Source organism: Callithrix jacchus, chromosome 9, assembly GCF_049354715.1.
Source record: "Callithrix jacchus isolate 240 chromosome 9, calJac240_pri, whole genome shotgun sequence".
Classification (NCBI taxonomy): Eukaryota; Metazoa; Chordata; class Mammalia; order Primates; family Cebidae; genus Callithrix; species Callithrix jacchus.
In genome coordinates, this window is record NC_133510.1 from 20,464,709 (window position 1) to 20,483,675 (window position 18,967).

The window sequence follows — 18,967 nt, forward strand, 5'->3', positions numbered from 1 at the left end:
ACGTGAAATTGGAAGGAGACCCTGGAGGGGCAGCCAGCATTTGCCCTGAGTGTGGACTTCTGGTTGCCACTCTGATGGTGGGACAGTGGAGGGCGTCAGGGAAGGGACTCTGCAATTGTGCGATAAGGCTCCTCCCCCTACATGCCCACAAGTCTTCCAGGCCCCAGTGAGAGACAAAACACCTCAGCCCAGTGTCCCTGGGGCAGAGGTGGCGCCAGGCCTGCAGGTCCACTTCCCTGACAGAGATGGGAAGGTGGCTGATTCGGGCCTGCAAATGAGTCTTACTTTTTACTCAGCTTGCCACTTGTGAGTGTCTGAAGGGATTCACGAGGGTGATCGTGAGTCTTCTTGGCTCCTCCTGATGTGATCTCAAGCCTAGGTCTTAGAGAGATGGGACTTTGCATGGCCTCATCTGTTCAACACCTCCAGGGTGGCACCCAGAGACCTGGGGCTGGGCTTTCAGAAGGAATGAATGCATGAGACCAGATTGCAAGCCCAGCCACCACTGTCATAAGGGGCTAGAGGGACAGTGTCCCTTGCTTCCATGATACAGATCCCAAGAAGAAATCAGCTTGAGGAAAATAACACCTGGAAAAGCCAACAGCCCAGAAGCACAGCCATGTGACCCAACACTTGGCCACCACTGGTGCCTGCAGGGTCATGTTCAGGTGACAGAATTCTGGACAGAGAAAGGCAGCCTCGTGCTCCCTGAACCAATAGCACCTCCTCTGGGGCCTGTGCATGCCCGCTCCCCTATCTGGGATGCTCCCCACCCCAACTCCTCACTGCCATACCTGCTAGTTCTACAAGCCAGCTCAGGAGGCCTCCTTGAAACCTGTCCTGACTTCTGTGTTGAGCCAGCACCACTCCCCACTCCTTGGCTAATGCCTGAATGGCATGGGAGCAGGGTTACTGGCATCTATGCACTACAGGCATCATGCTCAGTGCCCTACATGCTGGACTTAATCCAATGTGTCTTCCTGATGACCCAGGGGGGCAGGCAGCACATCCCACCTCACAGGAGAGGTTGGAGGCACAGCACATGGCTAGGAAGCAGTGCTGCAGATGCAGCCCCAGACTGTCCAACTCCAGAGCCTGTGTGTCACCATCTGAGATTGAGACCAGCAGAGCCTACCCCTGGCCCAGGGCACCTCAGGCAGAACAGCGCTCCAAGGGGCACACAGAGCTCCCACCCCTTGTTAGGGCAGGTCTTGTCAACTCACCACGTGCTCCACTGAGGCCCCTTTCCAGAGAATGATGGCATCTGTGAAGTCCGGCTTCTCTGCAGGGCGAGATGGGGAGAGCGTCAACCACACACGAGGACCCACACTGCCGCCTCATGATTCTGCCCGAGGGAAGAGATGGCTGCAGAGGCCCTTTCAGTCTCCTTGCCTTGGCCTAATGTCCCAGATATACAGCACACCCTCCGCATATATCCCTGCGCCATCTTCTACAAGCCTTACTTGAACACAGTGACTCAAAATAAAAGTCCAGGATCACACTGCCTGCCACCCATCTGCTGTGACAGCACTGACAGAGACCAGGATCTAGACTCAATGGGCAGGACCCAAAGGGATGTTGGAATCTCGTGAGGCAAACTGTAGCTCGCTCCTCATGTCTCGCTGCCAAGGTCAGGGTTGATGCAAAGTGCTCCGAATTCAGCAGCTGGGACCCCAGGGCATATGTGTGTGTGCAACCACCAGGAGGATGGGAGGGGGTCAGACATGGGGAGGGCTCTTGTGGATTCAGGTCACTAATGCTCCTGTGGTGGGGTCTGTCACTGTGAGGGGAGGTCAGGATGGCACTAACTGCTGCAGATACTGAGGACCCCAAGGTAGCCTTGCCCCACCAGGGCACACAAAACCAGCAGTGCCCAGTGCTGAGAAGGGAAAAGAGCTGCGATGTGTCTAAATAAGCCAGGCCAGAGCTGGTGCCAGGGTCTCTGGACACCACCCACAGGCCTGGCAGCCTTTTAGGGAGGATGAAGCTCAGCCTGTTTCTCAGCTACACTCAGTGTAACTCACATCCTCTTTTCCTGGTGTAGATGCAGGTCAGGGCCAAGTACTCCCAAAGCATCTCCAGCAGGTAGTCCAAGTTCAGCTTCATGCCGCAGCTGCAAAGAGGGAGGTGGCCAGTCAGGCAGGGGCCCCTGTGAGTTCAGAGGCTGGGTCTCCACTTCTTACTATTGCAGGGGACAATTTCCACTGGCCAGCATGGGCACCAAGGCCAGATGGCTCGCCGGTTCCCACAGGGAAACAAGCCCATTACTCTTGATGGCAGCTTGACATTTCTGCTGCCAGTGCCTCTGGACACCAATCATGGTCACAGTCAACCAGGGTCAGCATCTCTCCTGGGGGCTGGCAAGACTGTCCTCTGTGGAGGGTTGTAGCTTGTGTCTGATGAAGGGCTGCCATGGGGAGATGGCTGGGAGCTGAGATGGGACCAAGGGCAAAGGCTGGGACCCAGAGCTCACTCCTTGCAGAGAGGAGCTAGGGATTGCCAGGAAGTCCAGCAGGGATTTCACCATGAATAGAACAGAACCGAGGCTCTGGAGGCACCAGGTCTAGGGTAGACCTTGGCTTAATCATTTGCGGTGTGACCCTGAGCTGTGTCCTAACCTCTGTAAAGCTGTTCTACACACGAGCAGGTAAAGCTGTAGAGCTGTCGGCCCTGAGGATGGCAGCCCCTCTAAGGCCTGGGACACAGCAAAAGGAGAGGAGCTGAGGCTGTGCTATGGGATGGACATTGCTCTTTGTGGTGGCGACAACAATCACGAAATGGTCCTTGTACTCAGGCCAGTACCCTCAACCACCATTGGCACTGTCCAGCCTCTTGGTCCCTGAGCTCTCTGTACTGTCGGCTGAGCTTCACTGTGAAGCTGCAGTGCCGGCTTCAAGCCAGGAAACCAGAAAAGGGAAGCACCTTAGTCAGTCTGCCCCAGGGAGGAACCTGCCAGGTGGTGCTAGCAAGTGAACAAACAGCCAGTGTGGGCAGTATCCCTGGGACCCACCCTGCAAAGGAGGGCAGGAATTAGGTGACCAGAGCCTGAGAATGTTAGTTCCTTTTCCCGCTTTGAGCTGTGATCAGACAGAGGGCCTGAGCTTTCGGGCCTATACAGGCTGCCAGGGGCTGGGGAGGAACTGGGTCCCCAGAGTTTGCTGCAAGGAAAATTCAAAAGTTGAGCCCGTAGACATGGCTGAGAGGAGGAGCTGGGCCCCAAAACACCTACCTGAAGACGTTCTGGGCCCAGAGAGGATGCCAGCAGGCAAATGCTGGGCCCGGGAGGGCCACCGGGAGGCATCAGCTTGGCCCAATGGGGCCATGGAGAGACTGGGGGCGGGGCCTGTGGATACAGGCTGCCACAGAGGCAGGAGCTGGGCCTGAGCAGAGGCCATGGTGATGCCACAAGCTGGGCCTGGAGGGTCCACTGAAAGGCGGAGGCTGGGCCCGGTATGGGCCTGGCGCAGGCAAAAGCTGGGCCTGGGGAGGCCGGGCACAAAGAGGAAGCTTTGGGCCTGGACAGGCCACCAGGAGGCAGGAGCTGGCCCGGGAGAGTCTGCGATAGGCGAGCTGTGCTCAGGAAGACCCCTGCGAGGGAGCATCTGGGCCTAGACTCAAGGCAAGAGGCGAGAGCTGGGTCCGGAGAGGTTTGCCACAGGCATGAGCTGGGCCCCAATGAGCCACTGTGAGGGAAGTGCTGGGCTCCAATGAGCCACTGTGAGGGAAGCGCTGGGCTCCAATGAGCCACTGTGAGGGAAGCGCTGGGCTCCAATGAGCCACTGTGAGGGAAGTGCTGGGCTCCAATGAGCCACTGTCAGGAAAGCGCTGGGCTCCAATGAGCCACTGTGAGGGAAGCGCTGGGCTCCAATGAGCCACTGTGAGGGAAGTGCTGGGCTCCAATGAGCCACTGTCAGGAAAGCGCTGGGCTCCAATGAGCCACTGTGAGGGAAGCGTTGGGCCTGTGGATGCAGCCAGAATGCAGGCAGGCAGGATCTTGGTCTGGAAAAGCCATCAGCAGGCAGCAGCTGGTGCTGGGGAGGCTGTGGAGAGTCCAGAGCTGGGCCAGGAGGCACCAATGTCAGGTGGTAGCAGGGCCTGTCAAGGCCACCGGGAGGCAGAACGGAGGCCCAGAAAGCCCCACTTGAGAAAGCTTCGGGCCTACAAAAGGTCGCTGGAAGCTGGTCAGGAGCCGAGTGAAAAGCAGCTGCTGGGAGGCAGGACGTGGTCCAGTAGATGAGGCCAGGTGGAGAATCCGGGCCTGGGGAGGCTGCCAGAAGGGAGGCATAGGCTGGACCTCCCGGAGAGGCTGAGGGGAGGCAGAAGCTGGGCCCCAGGGGGCCGTTGGGAGGCAGCAGCTGGCCCTGGAGGCACCCATGTGAGGATGTTTTTCACCCATGGAAAGATGCCAGGAGGGCAGGAGCTGGGCCTGGAGAGGCCGAATTCAGGACCCAATACTGGGCCTCACATGGCCAGCAGAAGGAGGCAGCAGGAGCCGAAAGGGGAGAAGCCGACTCAGGAATGTCTGGGGCCTGGAGATGCCCTTAAAAGGGCAGGAGCCGAACCTGGAGGGGCCAGTCGTTAGGCATAAGCTAGGTGGGCCTGGAGAGTCTGAGTAGATAATCTGAGCTTTCGGGCCTACAAAGGCTGTCAGGAGCTGGGCAGGAGCCGAGTCCACAGAGGTTTCTATGAGGCAAATTCACATGTTGGGCCTGTAGACGCCAAGGGGAGGAGGAGCTGGGCCCCAAGAGGCCGACCTGAAGACGTTCTGGACATGGAAAGGACATCAGAAGGCCAACTCTGGGTCTGGCAGGGCCCCTGGGAGGCACTGGCTTGGCCCCATGTGGCCACAGAAAGGCTGAAGACTGGGCCTGTGGAAACAGGCTGCCACAAAGGCAGGAGCTGAGTCTGAAGGGTCCTCTGAAAGGGGGAGGCTGAAAAAATTAGCTGGGCATGGTGGTGCATGACCGTAATCCCAGCTACTAAGGAGGCCTAGCGCAGGCAGGAGCCCGGTGTGGGGAGGCTGGGCCCACAGAGAAAGCTTCGGGCCGACAGGCTGCCGGGAGACAGGAGCTGTCTCAGAAGAGTCTGTGACAGGTGAGCTGGGCCAAGAAAGGCGTGTGCAAAGGAGGACCTGGGCCCAGACTCAAGGCCAGCACCAGGCGAGAGCTGGCTCCAGAGACGTCTTTCAGAGGCATGAATTGAGCCTCAACTGGCCAGTGTGAGGGAGGCGCTGGGCCTGTGGATTCAGCCAGGATGCAGGTAGGCAAGATCTTGGCCTGCGGAAGCAGCCAGCAGGCAGCAGCTGGGGCTGGGGAGGCTGCGGGGACTCCAGAGCTCGGCCCTGAGGCCCAGTCCTGCTTTGTCCTCCCGCTGGCCTCGGGAGGCCCAAGCATTGGGTCATGAAGTTCGCGTCTGCAGGTCCAGCTCCTGCCCTCCCGGCGGCACCCCCCAACATGGGTGCAATACATCATCACGTGGTCCCCTCCGGGGCTAGGTCCTGCATCCCAGTGGCCCCATGGGGCCCAGGTCCTCTTCCCATCAGGCAGTCACTCCAGGAGGCCCAGCCTGTGCCTCCCTACTGGCAGCCTCACCAGGCCTGAACCTTCTCCTGGCCACATCAACCGGCCCAAGTTTTGCACCAGGCAGCCTCTTTTGGCTCGGCCTTTCGTCTGTCGACCCGAAGCTTCCTCAGGGAGGTCCTTCTAGGTGTCCCTTCTGTTGAGGCCACTGGGAGGCAGAAGGGATGCCCAAAAGGTGCCACCTGAGGAAGCTTTGGGCCGACAGATGAAACGCCTCCAGGAGATGGCCAGGAGCTGAGCCAAAAGATGCTGCTGGGGACCAGGCGCAGTGGCTCACGCCTATAATCCCAGCACTTTGGGAGGCCGAGATGGGTGGATCACAAGGTCAGGAGATCGAGACCATCCTGGTGAACATGGTGAAACCCCGTCTCTACTAAAAATACAAAAAATTAGCTGGGCATGGTGGTGTGTGCCTGTAATCCCAGCTGCTCAGGAGGCTGAGGCAGGAGAATTGCCTGAACCCAGGAGGCGGACATTGTGGTGAACCAAGATCGTTCCATTGAACTCCAGCCTGGGCAACAAGAGCGAAACTCCATCTCAAAAAAAAAAAAAAAAATTAGCTGGGCACGGTGGGGCGTGCCTGTAATCCCAGCTACTCAGGAGACTGAGGAAGGAGTATTGCCTGAACCCAAAAGGCAGAGGTTGTGGTGAGCCGAGATCACGCCATTCTACTCGAGCCTGGGTAACAAGAGCGAAAATAGGTCTCAAAAAAAAATACAAAAAATTAGCTGGGCATGGTGGTGCATGCCTGTAATCCCAGCTGCTGAGGAGGCTGAGGCAGGAGAACTGCCTGAACCCAGGAGGCGGACATTGTGGTGAACTGAGATCGTGCCATTGCTCTCCAGCCTGGGCAACAAGAGCAAAACGCCATCTCAAAAATAAAATTAAAAAAAAATTAGCTGGGCACGGTGGGGCATGCCTGTAATCCCAGCTACTCAGGAGGCTGAGGAAGGAGAATTGCCTGAACACAAAAGGCGGAGGTTGTGGTGAGCTGAGATCACACCATTCTACTCCAGCCTGGGTAACAAGAGCAAAATTCCATCTCAAAAAAAAAAAAAAATACAAAAAATTAGCTGGGCATGGTGGTGCATGCCTGTAATCCCAGCTACTCAGGAGGCTGAGGCAGGAGAACTGCCTGAACCCAAGAGGCAAAGGTTGAGGTGAGCCGAGATCAGGTCATTGCACTCGCGCCTGGGTAACAAAAGAAAAACTCCATCTCAAAAAAAAACAAAAAGAGGCTTCCAGGGGCAAAACTTGGGCCCGTAGACATGGCCAAGAGGAGGATCCAGGCTTGCAGAGGCCACCAGTATGGAGGCAGCGAATGGGGCTCCAGGAGAGGCTGATGGGAGGCAGGAGCTAAGCCCAGGGGGCCTTTGGGAGGCATGAGCTGGCCCTAGAAGGGCCCATGTGATGACGTTTTGCACCCATGGGGAGGAGATGCCAGGAGAACTGGAGCTGGGCCTGGAGAGGCCGAATTGAGAACCCAGTGGTTGGGCCTGCAGAAGCCAATAGGAGGAGGCCAGACCCGGGCCTGGAGAAGCCGACTCTGGGACACCTGGGGCCGATAGGAACCCTGGCTGGGCAGAAGCTGAGCCTGAAGACGCCAGCGTGAGGCATGACCTGGGTAGTCTTGAGGAGCCTGAGTTGAGGGCCTGAGCTTTCCGGCCTACAAAGGCCTCCGGGAGCTGGGGAGGAGCCGAGTCCACAGAGGTTGCTGCGAGGCGAGAATGGAAGATTGGCCCTTAGAAGCCACCGGAAGGAGGGCCTGGGCCCCAAGAGGCTGACCTGAAGACACTCTGGACAAGGAGAGGATGCCAGAAGGCCAACGCTGGGCATGGAAGGGCCGCCTGGGGCACCAGTTTGGCCCGAGGGGGCCACCAGGAGGCTACAAGCTGGGCCTGTGAAGACAGAGGCAGGAGCTGGGCTGAGCAGAGGCCATGATGAGGCCACAAGCTGGGTCTGGAGGGTCCACTGAGAGGCGGAGGCTGGGCCCAGAGAGGCGGGGCCCAAAGAGGAAGCTTCGGGCCTGGACAGGCCGCTGGGAGGCAGGAGCTGGCCAGAGCGTTTATGAGAGGCGAGCTGGGCCAAGAAAGGCTGGTGCGAGGGAGGGCCTGGGTCCAGACTCAAGGCCAGCACCAGGCGAGAGCTGGCTCCAGAGATGTACTGCAAAGGCATGAATTGAGCTTCAACTGGCCAGTGTGAGGGAGGCGCTGGGCCTGTGGAGGCAGCCAGGATGCAGGCAGGCAGGATCTTGGCCTGCGGAAGCAGCCAGCAGGCAGCAGCTGGGGCTGGGGAGGCTGGGGGGACTCCAGAGCTCAGCCCTGAGGCCCAGTCCTGCTTTGTCCTCCCGCTGGCCTCGGGAGGCCCAAGCATTGGGTCATGAAGTCCGTGTCTGCAGGTCCAGCTCCGGCCCTCCCGGTGGCACCCCCCAACGTGGGCGCAATACATCATCACGTGGTCCCCTCCGGGGCTAGGTCCTGCATCCCAGTGGCCCCATGGGGCCCAGGTCCTGATTCCCATCACACGGCCTCTCCAGGAGCCCCAGCCTCTGTCTCCCTACTGGCAGCCACACCAGGCCTGGCACCCCTCCTGGCCACATCTACAGGCCCAAGTTTTGCCCCTGGCAGCCTCTTTTGGCTTGACTCCTGGCCAGTTCCCAGAGGCCTTTCATCTGTCGGCCCAAAGCTTCCTCAGGTGGGGCCTTCAGGGCGTCCCTTCTGCCTCCCAGTGGCCTCAACAGAAGGGACACTGAGGAAGCTTTGGGCTGACAGACGAAAGGCCTCTGGGCACTGGCCAGGAGCCGAGCCAAAAGACGCTGCTGTGGACCAGGCACAGTAGCTCACGCCTGTAATCCCAACACGTTGGGAGGCCGAGGCGGGTGGATCACGAGGTCAGGAGATCGAGACCATCCTGGTCAACATGGTGAAACCCCGTCTCTACTAAAAATACAAAAAATTAGCTGGGCATGGTGGTGCGTGCCTGTCATCCCAGCTACTCAGCAGGCTGAGGCAGGAGAATTGCCTGAACCCAGGAGGGAGAGGTGGCAGTGAGCCGAGATCGCACCACTGCACTCCAGCCTGGGGAACAAGAGCAAAACTCCGTCTCAAAAAGAAAAAAAAACATTAGTTGGCCATGGTGGTGTGTGCCTGTAATCCCAGTTACTCAGCAGGCTGAGGCAGGAGAATTGCCTGAACCCAGGAGGCAGAGGTTGCGGTGAGCCGAGATCACACCATTGCACTCCAGCCTGGGCAACAAGAGCAAAACTCCATCTCAAAAAAAAAAAAAAATTAGCTGGGCACAGTGGCGGGTGCCTGTAATCCCAGCGACTCAGGAGGCTGAGGCAGGAGAATTGCCTGAACCCAGGAGGCAGAGTTTGCGGTGAGCCAAGATCGCACCATTCTACTCCAGCCTGGGTAACAAGAGCGAAACTCTGTCTCAAAAAAAAAAAGAAAATGATTAGCTGGGTATGGTGGCACGTGCCTGTAACTCCAGCTACTCAGGAGGCTGAGGCAGAATTGCCTAAACCCAAAAGGCGGAGGTTGAGGTGAGCCGAGATCACGTCATTGTACCCACGCCTGGGAAACAAGAGCAAAACTCCATCTCTTGAATAAAAAAAAAAAAAAGAGGCTGTCGGGGGCAAAACTTGGGCCCGTAGACGTGGCCAGGAGGAGGATCCAGGCCTTGAGAGGCCGCCAGTACAGAGGCAGATGCTGGGCCTTCAGGAGAGGCTGATGGAAGGCAGGAGCTAAGCCCAGGGGGCCTTTGGGAGGCATGAGCTGGCCCTAGAAGAACCCACATGATGATGTTTGCACCCATGGGGAGGAGACACCAGGAGAACTGGAGCTGGGCCTGGAGAGGCCGAATTGAGAACCCAATGTTTGGGCCTGCAGAAGCCAATAGGAGGAGTCCGAAACCGGGCCTGAAGAAGCCGACTCTGGGACATCTGGGGCCTATAGGAACCCTGGGTGGGCAGAACCTGAGCCTGGAGAGGCCAGCATGAGGCATGAGCTGGGTAGTCCTGGAGAGCCTGAGTCAAGGGCCTGAGCTTTTGGGCCTACAAAGGCCTCCAGGAGCTAGGGAGGAACCGAGCCACAGAGGTTGCTGCGAGGCGAGAACGAAAGGTTGGCCCTAAGAAGCCGCCAGAAGGAGGGGCTGGGACCAAAGAGGCTGACATTCTGGACAAGGAGAGGATGCCAGAAGGCCAACGCTAGGCACAGAGGGCTGCCTGGGGGCACCGGTTTGGCCCGAGGGGGCCACCAGGAGGCCAGGAGCTGGGCCTGTGGAGACAGGCTGCCACAGAGGCAGGAGCTGGGCTGAGTGCAGGCCACGATGAGGCCACAAGCTGGGTCTGGAGGGTCCACTGTTAGGTGGAGGCTGGGCCCAGAGGGGCCTAGTGCAGGCAGGAGCCAGGCCTGGAGAGGCTGGGCCCAAAGAGGAACCTTCGGGACTGGACAGGCCACCAAGTCAGGAGCTGGCCTAGGAGAGACGATGATAGGTGAGCTGGGCTGAGGAAGGCCGCTGCGAGGGAGGACCTGGGCCTAGACCGAGGCCAGCGTGAGGTGAGAGCTGGGTCCAGAGAGGTTTGCCACAGGCACGGGCTGGGCCCCAGTGGCCACTGTGAGGGAGGTAGTGGGCCTGTGGAGGCAGGATGCAGGCAGGAAGGCAGTCAGGATCTTGGCCTGGGGAAGCCATTGGCAGGTAGCAGCTCATCATAAGGAGGCTGCAGGGATGCCAGATCTGGCCCTGGAGAGGATATTGTCAGGTGGTAGCTCGGCCTGTCCAGGCCACTGGGAGCTGGTCAGGAGCCAAGTCAAAAGAGGTTGTTGGGAGTTAGGACATGGGCCTGTAGACATGGCCAGGAGTAGGAGCCAAGCCTGAGGATGCCACCAGGAGTGATCAGAGGCTGGGTCTCCTGGAGAGGCCGACAGGGTCCAAGGGGGCCATTGGGAGGCAGGAGCTGGCCCAGAAGGGGCCCATATGAGGAAGTTTTGAGCCTAGAGAGGCCACCTAGTGGGTAGGAGCTTGGCCTAATGAAGTCAGTGTCAGGCAGCAGCTGGGCCTCTCAAGGCTGCTGGGAGGCCAGCAAGAGCTTTGCCAGGAAAACCTTCATGAGGTAAGAGTTGGTCCTGGAGAGTCTATTGTCATCCAGTAGCTATGCCTGTTTAAGCCATTGTTCCTCAGAAGTTTCTGCTGGGTAACTTGAGTTGAGAAAGTTTTTGGCCTACAAAGGCCACCAAGAGCTGTGTAGCTGATCCAAAGGAGGGTGTCAGGCAGGAGTTGGTCCTGGAGATGCAACTGGGAGGAAGAGCTGGACATTATAAGGAAGTTCTGGGCCTGGAGACACTGCCAAAAAGTAAAAGCTTGATCAGAATGGCCGTTGTGATGCATGAGCTTCACCTAGACAGGCCATTGGGAGGCATTAGCTGGGCCTGCAGATGCTGCTGAAAGGCAGGAGCTTGGCCTGGGGGCACTGTGGTGAGGCACACGCTTGACCTGGGGTGTCTGCTGTGAGGCAGAGTTTAAGCCTACTGGGGCCGACTGGAGGCAGGAGTTGGACCTGGAATGGCAGATTTCAGAAATCTGTCAGTACGGAGAGGCCACAAAGATGCAGGAACTGGGCCTCAAGAGGCCGCCCAAAGGCATGAGCTGCACCTAAAGAGTCCAGTGTGAGACAGAAGCTGTGCCTGAAGAGGGTGACTAGAAGTTTTGGCCTGGACAGCCTGTCAGGGGACAGATGCTGGGTCTGGAGAGGCCACTGTGAGCTGGTCCTAATGAGGTTAGAGTGAGGCAACACCTGGGCTTGTCAAGGCTACCAGGAGGCAAGTAGAAACCTGTTCAAGGAATACCTGTGAGGCAAAAGCTAGGCCTGCAGAAGCCACTGGGAGGAAAGAGCTGGGCCTGTCCAGGTCATCGGAAGGCTCAAGGTGGGCCTGAAGAGCTTGACTTGAGGCAGTTGGATCACGAGGTCAGGAGATCGAGACCATCCTGGTCAACGTGGTGAATCCCCATCTCTACTAAAAATACAAAAAAGAACCGATGTCAGAGAAGTAAGAACATTACAGTGTGTGTTGAAGTACCTGTAAAACATTGTTTCTTTGCCTTTGTAAACAATGTGTCTACTAAAAGTCCTTGCTTTCAAAAGAATATGTGGGAATAAATCATTAGAATGTGTTCTGTTTTTTACTTTTATCTTCCTGCCACAGGCTTACTTTAGAAATTTTTATTTTTTTAGAAAATTGAACAAGTGCTTGTTGTGGTGGATCATGCCTATAGGATGGGAGGCAGGGGTGGAAAAGTCACTAGAGGCCAGGAGTTTGACACCAGCCTGACCAACAAAGTGAGATCCAATGTGTATGAAAACATTTAAAAATTAACCAGGTGTCATCATGTATAGCTACAGTCCCAGCTACTCAGGAGGCTGTGGCAGGAGGATCCTTAGCTCAGGAGTGCAAGCCTGCAGTGACCTGTGATTGCACCACTGCACTCCAGTCTAGGTGACAGAGACCCCATATCCTAAAAGAAAAAAAAATGGATCACGTAGCAAGTTGTATGTGGCTTACTCTGAATATTTCTAAACTAGAAGTTCTCGGAGTAATGCTTCTAAATCTTTTGGGGTCTAGCATCCCGTTACATTTTTTAACTTTATGTAAGATTTCTAAGACTTTTTCTTTACATAAATAATTAAAGTTAAAAAATAAAATGAACTTTTAAAAACATTTTTATTCATTACATGTTAATAATAAAAAACATTACATGTTATTATAACTAATATAAAACAAACATTTTAAAATATTTTATCCATTACCTATTAATAATAAAACTGGTTGGGCGAGATGGCTCATGCCTATAACCCCAGCACTTTGGGAGGCTGAGGTGGGTGGATCACCTGAGGTCAAGAGTTTGAGACTAGCCCTCCAACATGCTGAAACCCTGTCTCTACTAAAAAATACAAAATTAGCCAGGTGTGGTGGCAGGCACCTGTAATCCCAGCTGCTTGAGAGACTGAGGCAGGAGAACTGCTTACACCCGGGAGGCAGAGTTTGCAGTGAGTCAAGATCATGCCATTGCACTCTAGCCTAGGTAACAAGAGCAAAACTCCATCTTAAACAATAATAATAAAATTATTAAGTAGTAATATAAGTAATCCTTTTGTTTCTTTGAGACAGTCTCGCTCTTTCCCCAAAACTGGAATGAAGCATGTAACCTCGGTTCACTGCAATCTCTGCCCCACCTCCCGGTTCAAAGGATTCTCCTGTCTCAGCCTCTGAAGTAGCTTGGATTACAGGCACCTGCCACCATGCCTGGCTAATCTTTGTATTTTTGTCTCGTTTTTCTTTCTTTCTTTTTTCTTTCTTTCTTTCTTTCTTTCTTGCTCTCTCTTTCTTTCTTTCTTTCTTCTTTTTTTTTTTTTGACGGAGTTTTGCTCTTGTTACCCAGGCTGGAGTGCAATGGCATGTTCTTGGCTCACCGCAATTTCATCTCCTGGGTTCAGGCAATTCTCCTGCCTCGGCCTCCTGAGCAGCTGGGATTACAGGCACGTGCCACCGTACCCAGCTAATTTTTTGTATTTTTAGTAGAGACAGGGTTTCACCTTGGTGACCAGGATGGTCTCGATCTCTAGACCTTGTGATCCATCTGCCTCGGCCTCCCAAAGTAATCTTTGTTTTTTAATAGAGATATGAAAAAAATAAGAAAAAAAAATAGAGATAAGGTTTTGCCATGTTGGCAAAGCTGGTCTTGAACTCCTGACCTCACGTAATCCACCCACCTCATTCTCCCAAAGTGTTGAAAATGCACTGCACCCGGCCCGATTAACATGTTTTTTAAAACACTGATTAGTCAGGCAACAACACTGGGCAGGGGTCTCTTCATTCCCAGTGATAAAAACCCCACTGCATGGCTCCAGGGTTGCAAGGGCTGCAGAGCCAAAAGGCTCTGACTTGAGATTTCATTACTTTATTTGTATTGTGAGACAAGGTCCTTCTTTGTCACCCAGGCTGGAGTGCAGCTGTGCACTTATAGCTCACTGCAGCCTCAATGTCCTCGGCTCAAGCCATCTTCCTACCTCAGCTCCCCAGTGCTGGTACTACAGTTGAGTGCCATCATACCTGGCTAATTTTTTATTTTTCTTGTAGAGTGCGGAGTCTTACTATGTTGCCCAAGCTGGCCTCAAACTCCTGACCTCAAGAGATCTGCCCACCTCAGCCTCCTGAATAGCTGAGACTACAAGTACACATCACCATGCCTAGCTACATTTATTTTATTAAATTTTGAAAAATATTTTTGTAGAGAGGAGGTCTTGCTATGTTTCCCAGGCTGGTCTTGAACTTCTGCCCTTAAAAGATACTCCCATCTCTGCTTCCCAAACATCTGGGACTACAGACTTGAGCCACTGCACTGCACCTGAAGAGATTTCTTTAATCTAGCATCCCATATTTGGTAACACTGGGAAAGGCAGTAGAGTTTTAAAATTTTACTTAATAATTCAATAAGAATCAAACTCAACCTCGACCCCTGCCTTCTCTCACACCCCACATCCAGTTTGTCAGGAAATCCTGTTCACTGTCTTCACCATGTACTGAAGATCCCCACCTAGCAACTCCCTGGACTCCTCCCCTACTTCTCTCCTCTGACCATCTCTCACCACCACCATGACCCTGGTCAGGACCACTATCATCTTCCACCTGGATGTTACCACAGTTTGACCCCCATGCTTCCACCCTTCCCACAGTCTTTCTCAACTCAGCAGCCAGAGAATGCTTTTACATCAGGAGACAGATCATGTCGCCTCTCTGCTCAGAACCCTCCCAAAGTTCCCATTTCATAGTAAAAGCCAAAGCCCCAGCAATAACCTCCCAGAACTTGTACGATCTATACTGATCCCCACCCAGCAACTCCATGGCCTCCTCCCCTAATTCTCTCCCCATCTCCTGCTCCACTGGCCTCCTTCCAGAGCCTCAGACACTTTATTCTGTTGTTTCTGCCCACAATGCTCCTCCTTCAGCACCTCGACCAGCTCCTTCCCCTCCAAGTCTTTGATCAATTTCCACTTAGGAGGCCACCCCTGATCTTTTTATTTAACATTGCCATCTGTCCCCACTCCCACCATTTCGTTTTTTTTGTTAAACAAGATCTAACTCTATCACCAAGGCTGGAGTGGAGTGGTGCAATCACAGCTCGCTGCAACCTCGAATTCCTAGGCTCAACTGATCCTCCCACCTCAAGACTCCCTAGTAGCTGGAACGATAGGTGCATGCCATCATGCCTGGCTAATTTGTTTTATTTTGAAATGAAGTTTCACTCTTCTTGTCCAAACTGGAGTGCAATGGTGCAATCCCAGCTCACTGCAACTTCCACCTCCCAGGTTCAAGTGATTCTTCAGCCTCAGCCTCCCAAGTAGCTGGGATCACAGGTGTGTCCCACCATGCCTGGCTAATTTTTTTATTTTTAGTAGAGATGTGGGTTTGCCATGTTGACCAGGCTGGTCTCGAACGCCTGACCTCAGGTGATCCTTGGCCTCCCAAAGTGTTAGGATTACATGAGTGAGCCACTACACCCGGTCAATTTAATTTTTTGTAGAGACAGGGTCTCACTATGTTGCCCAGACTGATCTTGGACTCCTGGCCTCAAGTGATCCTCCTGCCGAAATTCCTAAAGTGCTGGGATTACCAACATCACACACGATGCTTGGCGTCAGGTTTATTTCCTCTTGCTGCTACCATAAACTACCCTACATTAGTCCCTTAAAACACCACAAATCTACCAACTTACACTTCTGGGAATCAGAAGCCCAAATTAGGTCTATTAAGGCTAAAGTTAAGGTGTCAGCAGGGCTGCATTCCATCTGGAGGCTCTAAAATATTCCCTTGGCTTTTCCAGCTTCTAGAAGCCACTCCCATTCCTTGGATCATGGCCCTTAACTCCATCTTCAAAGCCAGAAGTGAAACATCTGCAAATCTCCCTCTCTAACTCTGCTTCCACCAACAAATCTCCTGCTCCAATTCTCACTCTTCTAACCTCTTTCTTTTATAAGGATCTTTGTGGCTGCTGGGCATGGTGGATCCCACCCATAACCCCAACACTTTGGGAAGTCAAGGCGGGAGGAACATTTAAGGCCTGGAGTTTGAAACTAGCCTGAACAACAAACATAGTGAGATCCCACCTCTACAAAAGCATAAAAATTAATGTTAGCCAGACATAGTGGTGTGCACCTGCAGTCCCAGCTACTTGAGAGGCTGAGGTGAAATAACAGCTTTAGCCCAGGAGTTTGAGATCAGCCTGGGCAACATAACTAAATCTTGTCTCTACAAAAATGAGCTCGGCATGGGTGACATGCATGTGTAGTCCCAGCTACTCTGAAGTCTGAGCTGGGAAGATCACTTGAGCTCAGGAGGTCAAAGCTATCGTGAGCTATGATCATATTACTGTGCTCCAGCCTGGATGACACAGGAAGAGTCTGTCTCAAAAAAAAAACAAAATAAATATATATTTGCTCTCTGTCCCTGGTTCCTGGCACAGAGCTTTGAATGCTTATAAAGACCTCAGTGATAGAGGTGATAGGAGCATCTTTACTTTTAATATTTGGTCTTGGTCCCAGCTTTCTAACACAAGAGACTCTAAGAACTTTGGAATCTTCAGCATGCTAAGAATGCATTTGGGGATGTGGTTGAGATGACTGGGTGGCTGCACGCTCCTGGATTTCTTCAGGAGGAGGGCTGATTGCCAGAGAAAGCAATCACATGATTAGAGGCTTAGAACTTTTAGCCTCACCTGCTGAACTCCAAAAGGTGTGAGTGGCTGAAGATTGACTTAATTACCAATGGCCAAAGATTTTATCAATCAGGCTTGCATAATAGAGGCTCTGTAAACACCCTGAGCAACAGGGTTTGCAGAGCTTCTGGTTGCTGAATACAGGAGGTCCTGGGAGGGCAGCATGTTGAACAGAGGGCATGGAAGCTCTGTGTACATCCCACTTACCTTCCCCTGGGCATCCATCTTTCTTTCATTTCTTTCTCCCTTTCCTTCCTTTCTTTCTCCTCTTTCTTTTTTTTTGAAGACAGGGTCTGGCTCTTTTGTCCAGGCTAGAGTGCAGTGGCACAATTTCAGCTCACCACAACCTAAGTTTCCCCAGTCCCCAGCTCAATGCATCCTCACCTCAGCTTTCCTAGTAGCTGGAACAACAGGTGCACACCACCACACCTAGTTATTTATTTATTTTCATTTATTTTTTGAGAAAAAACCTTGCTCAGCAGCTTAGGCTAAAGTGCAGTAGTGTGATCTCAGCTCACTGCCACCTCTGCATACTGGGTTCAAGTGATTCTCCTGCCTCAGCCTCCTGAGTAGCTGGAATTGCAGGTGCATATCAACATGCCCAGCTAATTTTTGTATTTTTTATAGAGAGAGAGTTTCACCATGTTTCCCAGGCTGAACTCAAACTCCTGTGTTTAAGTGATCCTCCCAACTCAACCTCCCGAAGTGCTGGGATCACAGGCATGAACCACTGCATCGAGCATGCACATCGCTTTCACTGGCTGTTTCTGAGACATATCCTTTACAGTGAATCAAAAATAGGAAATGAACTCACCAGATGTGGTGGCTCACATCTGTAATCCCAGCACTTTAAGTGACTGAGGTGTGAAGATCACTTGGGCCCAGGAATTTGTGGCCAGCCTGGGCAACAAAAGATCCCATCGCTAAAAAAATAAATAATTAAATTAGCCAGATGTGGTGGTGCAGGCATGCAGTCTCAGCTACTAGGAAGGAAGGAGGACCACTTGGGCCCAGTCAGTTGAGGCTGCAGTGAGTTATGACTGCAACACTGCACACCAGCCTGGGAAACAAAATGAGACCCTGTCTCTCAGAAAAAAAGAAAATAAACTGTTTTTCTGAGTTCTATAAGCTGTTCCAGCAAATGATTAAATCAAAGAAGGGGGTCATGAGAACCCCTGATTTGTAATAGGTTGGTCAAAAGTACAGGTGAAAACCTAATACTTGCCATTGGCATCTGAAGTGAGGGTAGTCTCATGGGACTAAACGCCTAACCTGCAGGGTCTGCACCAGCTCCAGGTAGTGTCAGAATAACATTGTGTGATACCCAGTTAATATCCAGAACACTAGAGAATTTGGTGTATAAGCTCCACACACACAGTCAGTCAGTCAAAGTGTGTGACGAGCGAAACACGGGCTTTTCTTTCACCTACCTGCCTAACTGCATAGGAGAAGCAATACATGGTGCTCATGAAAAGAGCAAGCATTAAAGTCAAACCAGTCCCTACATCTGACTCAGCTTAATATCCATGTGAGCTTGGGCAAATCACTCATTATCCCTAAGTCTGTATCACCTCATTCAGGAAATGGGGATATCTGGTACCTGCCTGTGATTTTGTGAGAATTCATGAACTATTATGCTTGATGTTACTGTGATCATCACACCTATTCCAAACTATCTGACAGGGACAGTGATGGATGATAACATCACCAGATTAGAAACTGTAGTGAGGTCTCTCAGGCAAAATTCCATACAAGCAAATTACTGTCTCTCCAAAGCATTCCTGCCACACTTAATTCCCCATTCCCTAAACCAGATGCACCATCTTAATTGTCCAGGTCTTTAAAGTGCTGGTTTCCCTGACCATTCCCCATCCCTCCACATCCCCCTTTGCTCCCTACTCTCACACAACTCTTCCTCATCTTTCAAAAGCCAGTTTCACTGTCACCTTATCTGGAAGCTTCTCCTACTCTCCAGAAGAGCTTCCCATTGCACTTGACACATGCACTATTGCTTGATCATTTTTGAGTTATCGTCCAAGTTTTTTGTACCTGAATAACATGATGCCCAGTCTCCTCCTGAACTCTGATGTCTTTCATGGTAGATCCAGCTGGAAGTGACAAAAAGACATTCTTTAAAAATAAAAGAAGGAATCAGGCAATCCCATAAAAGTTTTAAAAGATATGTGAAAAGCAAACAAAATTCAAGAGCTTCTAGGAAAAACATAAGAGGGAAGGTGTTACTGGGAAATATGCTAAAGGGTTAATTTTTATTGTATTTTACTTTTTTGAGAAACAATCTTGCTCTATCCCCTAGGCTGGACCGCAGTGGTACAATCACAGCTCATTGCAGCCTCAACCTCCAGAACTTCAGCAATCTTCCAACCTAATTTTTACTTTATTTAAGAAACACATTCTTACTGTTACCAAAGCTGGAGTGCAGTGGTGTGATCACAGCTTACTGCAGCCTCGACCTCCTAGGCTCAAGTGATCCTCCAGTCTCAGACTCCCCAGTAGCTGGGATTACAGGTGTGGACCGCAATGTCCAGCTCACGTTATCTTTAATTTTTATTAGAGAAAATGTGCTGCTATGTCGACAAGGCTAGTGGTGATCCTTTTCC

The 18,967-nt window shown here is 52.7% G+C and overlaps 1 non-coding gene across 1 annotated transcript in view; it reads right to left on the reverse strand.

The window, feature by feature from the left end:
• LOC108590018 (unconventional myosin-XV) overlaps positions 1–18,967 on the reverse strand; it is a 75,879-nt gene that overhangs the window by 19,144 nt on the left and 37,768 nt on the right. The window contains exons 20-24 of the transcript XR_013522627.1: positions 18,399–18,457; positions 11,426–11,593; positions 2,025–2,113; positions 1,224–1,282; positions 286–588 (exon numbers count right to left, since the gene is read on the reverse strand). This is a non-coding gene — a transcript (unconventional myosin-XV). The remainder of the gene's footprint in view (positions 1–285; positions 589–1,223; positions 1,283–2,024; positions 2,114–11,425; positions 11,594–18,398; positions 18,458–18,967) is intronic.